We start from the raw sequence: 6,000 nt of genomic DNA, 5'->3' as shown, positions 1-6,000 counted from the left end.
AAGCGAGATAAATATGCGGAGATAGAGACAGACAGAGAGAATTAGAAACAGAGAAAGCGAGAGAGAGACAACCTGTTGTTAGGCAAGAAGCTAAATATGCAAACATTGAGTCAGATATAGAGCAATAGTAAGAGAGGGGGAGAGACGGAACACCCGTTTAAATCGGCTATCGATAATTATCGCTTATTATGAATTAATTAATTAGAAATGTGTGCAACGAATCAAGTTCGATTTTATAAGATAAAATATAAATTGGATGCAGGGATGCAATAAACTTTCATTTGGCTTTTTTTTCTGAAAAACAAAACAACTTTAAATGCTATTTATATACTAATTATGACAATTTCGCTGAACAGTATTCCATGAATATCTTTATGGCAATAATATTGTGCTCTATTAGACCATAGATGAGGTGTTTTAGTTTATGCGAATGTCAACATGAATATTAATTTTATTTTATTTGTGGGCCTATAAATAGAAACATATATCGAGACCGTGTCTCTCTCTCTCTCTCTACTGTCATTAGGTCCTATATAACATATATACACAATGTTGAATAATGATATGCCAAATTGATCAAGAGGTGAAATCACGAACAATGAGAAAATTTGTCCTATGTCTCTTTAGGATAATAGCGGGTATACCCCGACTTTGCCCGTGGCAAAAAAAATTCTTATTAGGATTGCTTACTTTTCGCTTGTTTTTTGAGGAAATCAAGTATAATTTATTTGGCATATCTCTGCTAGCAATCATATTAAACTGTACTAAATATGTGCATAAGCAATTACACGAATGATGTGCTTCATGAATATCTCTGGTGGCATTCTTTCAGTTATTAGAGATTTAGTTTGGTTTTTACCTTCTGAGAACTCATGTTCTCATGAGCTTTTCTTGTCTGTTGCATCAGTGGGCGTAGCTTGTCATTTGCTAATGTTGCCAGCTACGCTCCTTGTACATTCCAGCAGCATCAGAATCAGAATCATCATCATCATCATCATCATCAGCAGCAGCAGCTTCATTATCATCGTTGTCGTCTTCATCTTGACTTCAAGCCCAGATACTGTGGGCGTCTGCAGGAGTGGCACTTTTTCATGCTGCTGCGACTGTGTGATCTACTTGGCAATGGCAAGAGATGCATCTACTATAGCCGCATCAGCTCCAACTTAGCTAGCTGCCTATCTGAGGTGGGCGTTCTCTGGAATTTCTTGCTCCACTCTGGGCGCACCTCTTGTTCCAATTGCATTCACAGTCGCCGTGTGCCCTGGCAATTCAGTTTGCTGTCGCTTTATTTTTATTTAATTAACTTCATTGCAATGCCTTGGCAGGCAGGCAGGCTGGCAGGCAACCTGCTTGAATCTTTGGTACGTCCCGGTTTGTCACTCTTTGGTCTGGGCCTGGGCTGCCTCCCTGCCTCTCTGCCCACATGTAAAGCTCTTGCCAAGCTACATGCAAGCTCTGCCTGTTGTTGCCTGTCGCAATCGTCGTCGTTTCAGCACCTTGACAATGACTTATTGTCGCATCTTGGTTGAGGGACGCAACCAGGGCCAGAGACAGTAACAGAGACAGAGCCAAGCCTGGACAGCATTGGCTGGGACAGAAGAGTACAGGCCACGACATGCCAGGACAGGACAGGCCAGGCCAGGCCAAACAAGTCAGCGGCAGCTCATCTTAGTTCATTGGCAATTCTTTTGCAAAGTGGCCTTTCTTGTTGGGCCATGCAACGTGGGCTGCTGTTGCTTGTGTTGCGTTCATGTGGGCCCTCTTTGGATTTAAATCAATTTATTTCGTCCAAGTTGAAGTTAAAACTGAATTTGAACTTGTTGTTGCAGCAGCTGATGCTGTTGTTGTTTCAGTTTACCGAAAGTCAAGCGAAGGTCACTCAGCCTCAGCCTCAGCTTCCTGTGGCCAATGCCAATGCACATCCTGTCTGGTGTTCATGACGCTGCAAGCATTTAAGTGTATCCCAGGGTGCGGTAATTATAATAACCAACCAACCAACCAGGCAGCCAGCACACAAAGCCAAACCCAAACCCGAACCCCGGCCCAAACCTAAACTCAATACCAAACTAACTTTTCAGTCTCATTCTCAGTGTCAGGCGCAGTCTCTTTCTCAGTCTGAGTCTCAGTCTCCGTCTCAGTACCTTCTATTTCGCAGAGCGCTCAATGAAAACCGCAAAGTCATCTCCGGTTTATTTACTGGCTAGCAAAAATAAAAGGCAAAAGCTGAAGCGAAGATGAGACTCGGCGTGTAGATATAAAAAAAAAATCCAAAAACCAAAAAACAGAAAAAAATTGAAGCCGCATGAATTTCCAATTGTAAGCCTGCCTGGGCCCAGAGAAGCACAGAGAATTGAGCCAAGGTACAATACATAAAACAAAAGCGAAGCCAAAGTGACTCGAACGAGCTGTCCGGAGCGATACATCGAATTTAATTTCCTGTCAAAATCGAAGACGGTGTATCCCAGTTGTTGTTGCTGCTGTTGCCGCTGCTGATGTTGCTGTGGTGTGGGGCATTCAAGCGTTAAGAATCTGCCTGGTTGCGTTGCCCCAAGTTAATTTTGTGGCTTTAAGCCAGAGCTCGGTTGGTGCTTCATGTCGTCGAGTCCATTTCATGGAATTTCAATTTGAGACGAGGCAACATTATGAATGAAATTTACTCGCAATTAGCGGCCCAGCCTGTGCCTGTGCCTATGCCTGTGCCTGTGCTGGCACAACTTAAAGGTCCTGTTCCGTAGCCCAGTTCTGTGCTAATGCATCTGCCATTGGCAACAACTGGCGCGCATGGCACGTGATCAAAAGTCTGGCAAAAACAAAAAGCAAACAAAGCAAAAAATACTCGTATCGGCGATTATGTGACTTTTGACGGCAGTTGTGGAACTTGTTCCTCGCTTCAAGTTCAAGTCGAGGCCTAATGCGATGAACTGCTCGGCCCGACAGTCGGCCAGTCCGTTAACCAGGACATGTGGCGCCCTTATATATATGTACAAAAATATATCTTTATATATACATTTGAGGCCAACTGACGCACAACGACCTTATTAAGCTGGCTCTTGACTCACATGCTCATATTTTTCATTTTTATTTATTATTATTCTTTTCCTTTTTTTTGCATTCTATTTTAAAGGCATCGACATGGTTCGCAGCGAGAGCATGTCCAAATCCTTTGGCTGGCCATTTTTATAGTCGCAGCCACGGTCATAACTTACTTGAAAAATCGTTGTAGAAAACTGCCGAAGGCTAACAAATGTGAGGGATATTTTCTTACACTTATAGCGCTTTGACAAACTGTACAGCAAAACGCATAAAAATAAATGGAAAACGATTTCACATTGACGCAACATGTGTAATTAATAGACTTGAGGCGTTGGCCCAATGCTCAATGCCCAAAATTCCACCCACCCCTTTCACATATAATACATACAATCAAAATCTATTGTGGAAGTGTGCCTTAACCTGGCCACGCGGCGTATGATGAATGCGAGCTCGTAAAGCAGCAGCAGCAGCAAAGTCTTGGAAACTAAGGTGTCTATTGTATTATTTAACGGGTTCCGTGCGACCATCCAATACTCGATGCCGTGCCGAGAACTAACCATAAAATAGGCGACTCTCGCCCCGCAACGCACACACAAGTGCGACACATGTCCTTGTGCGGCTTTGACTCGGGCCCAGCCGAAAATAGCCAGGCAAGGCGTCCGTGCCTGCATCCCCCTCCCCACTCCACAACAAGTGTGTCACTGTCACACTCGACGATTTTGGAATGGCAACATCCAGCTATAAAAGGATTCGTATACCCTACACCGGACTATTTATGCTCTTACTGTTCTTGTCAAATCAATGTTCGAATTAATCTGCAGATTTATTCAAATTTTTTGAGATTTTTTTAAAATGTTATTGAATATATTAAATAAGCACATGGTATATAAAATGTATATATATCATAACATTATTTATAAATATAGAACAATTACGAGCAATGCTAAAAAGTTCAGATAAATCTATACTTTTCAGATTGTTAAAAAATTAGTTTGATTCGCTTAGATGTCAGACTAAAATATTTGCATAAAAAACTAGAAGAAGGAGACAGAATGGATACAAAAACAGAAGACTCACATAATAGGTAAAATAAATTGCTCTCAATCTATTTAAGTAAAATTTCAATATTTTTAAAACACATCAATGGGGCATATTAAATCGGAATATGTGGAATTGTTTGGGACTACATTTAAAAAATTTTATAGTTGGCCGATTTAAGCTTAATAGAAACAGATTTTGTTATATAAATAATATTAGAAGCAAAATAATTGAAAATACATTACGCGGTATTACAAATAAAATGCTTGAGAAATATAATCGTGACATAATTTTGAATTTTTCAAATGTATAAAAATATTCTTCATGAATTTAGATAATTGCGGAGCAATGTGGAACAATTCAAAATTGGTCGTATTTTTTATTTCCAATTGATAGAGTATCGCCTGAATTTGGCTCTATCGACTCCGCATATCCGGCAGCTAACAGGACAGATAGTTCGCAGCCGCTTTCCTCGTGGCGTACGCATCATACCCGTTCCCGATTATGGGCATACTACAACAACTAGTCAAACACATGCTGCCATATAGAGTGGATGTGTGTGGGCCTGTTTTAAGGCCCCACTAGTCGAGTGTTTGTTATCTGTCGCTTTTGCTGCTGTTGGCTGCTGCTGTTGTTGCTGCTGCTGTTGTTGTTGGCTGGCAAGGACATGTTTGTAGGCTGCAGACTGTTTGGCTGGCAGCTGCGTGCACGCAAATAGAAAAGATACTCAAGGCACTCATTTGAACGAGACGAGGCACACACACGAAACTGTTACGTGATGAGTGAACGCGTCATGCGGGCCGAGCAGCCACAGCAACCGCAGCGTGCCGCACAGCGTGCTACACAGCAACTGAAAACGGTTGAAAGCATCTAGCAAGCAGTTGGCCATACAACAAAACAGCCATCAGTGGGCGTTTAAGCCAAGTCGCCTGATGGCCGCAACGAGATTTAAATAGAATCAAATTAGTGTGCCATTTGCATTTACTGGCTAGCAGCGCCCCGCTCATTTGGGATTGGGTTGCCAGCACCACTTTTACGGTGTAGGTTGTAGGGTGTAGGTTGTAGGGTTCACTGCCAGTTCAATGTACTACGCACTGTGCACTGTGCTGCATGATGAATTGTTTGCTGTGCAGCTTAAATCGCTTACCGAAAACATAAATCCAAATACATATAGACAACAACGCGGACAAACAAACGGACAGACAGGTGGAGGACGACGGTCGTCGACGTTTCATTTGCCTTTGTCAACGGTTTTTGCCATTTAGTCAGGTGCACAAACACAAACAGCCAGACAAACAGACAGCCACACAGCCAGACGATGGGCCAGGTGAGTTTGAATCTGAGTTACAGACCAAAGCGCCCAGCACGGTGCACGGTGCACGTTGTACGGAGCACCATGTAGCGGCATTGACAGTTTGAGCTTAAAAATCCAATTAGTCTTTGATTTGCATACAAACATTCAAAGCAACAGTAGACAAGGTAGAAAGAGACAGCAGCCAGAGCAAGAGAGAGAGAGAGCGTGAGAGAGATAGAGACAACGATGACAGACAAAGAGACAGACAGAAAGTCGCAGCATTTCTTGCTAAATATTTTAAGACCTACATTCGGATTTGGATTCGGATTCGGCCAGGTTACAAAACAACTAAAGCTGGCGATGGCAAACAGGAGCAGGAGGTACGTGCGGCATCTTCAGCCCGCACCACAATAGACAATTGGATTTTTGCGGTTTCTAATCCAATTTATTTCGTCTTAAATACGAAAACCTGCTCGCCTGCTCGCTCGCTCGCTCGCTTGGCGTCCTTTGGCTCTGTTCATTGTTGTTGTTTTTGTTGACTGTATGCTACAAAGTATCCTGTTTTCGGGTGCGGTTCAATGTAATTTAATGGCTGGCAATGGTCAGGCCACACACACACACTCGAACATATATAA

The sequence above is a fragment of the Drosophila novamexicana genome, unplaced genomic scaffold (assembly GCF_003285875.2).
Source record: "Drosophila novamexicana strain 15010-1031.04,08,12 unplaced genomic scaffold, DnovRS2.1 tig00000193-arrow-pilon, whole genome shotgun sequence".
Lineage (NCBI taxonomy): Eukaryota > Metazoa > Arthropoda > Insecta > Diptera > Drosophilidae > Drosophila > Drosophila novamexicana.
This window is presented reverse-complemented; position numbering follows the sequence as displayed.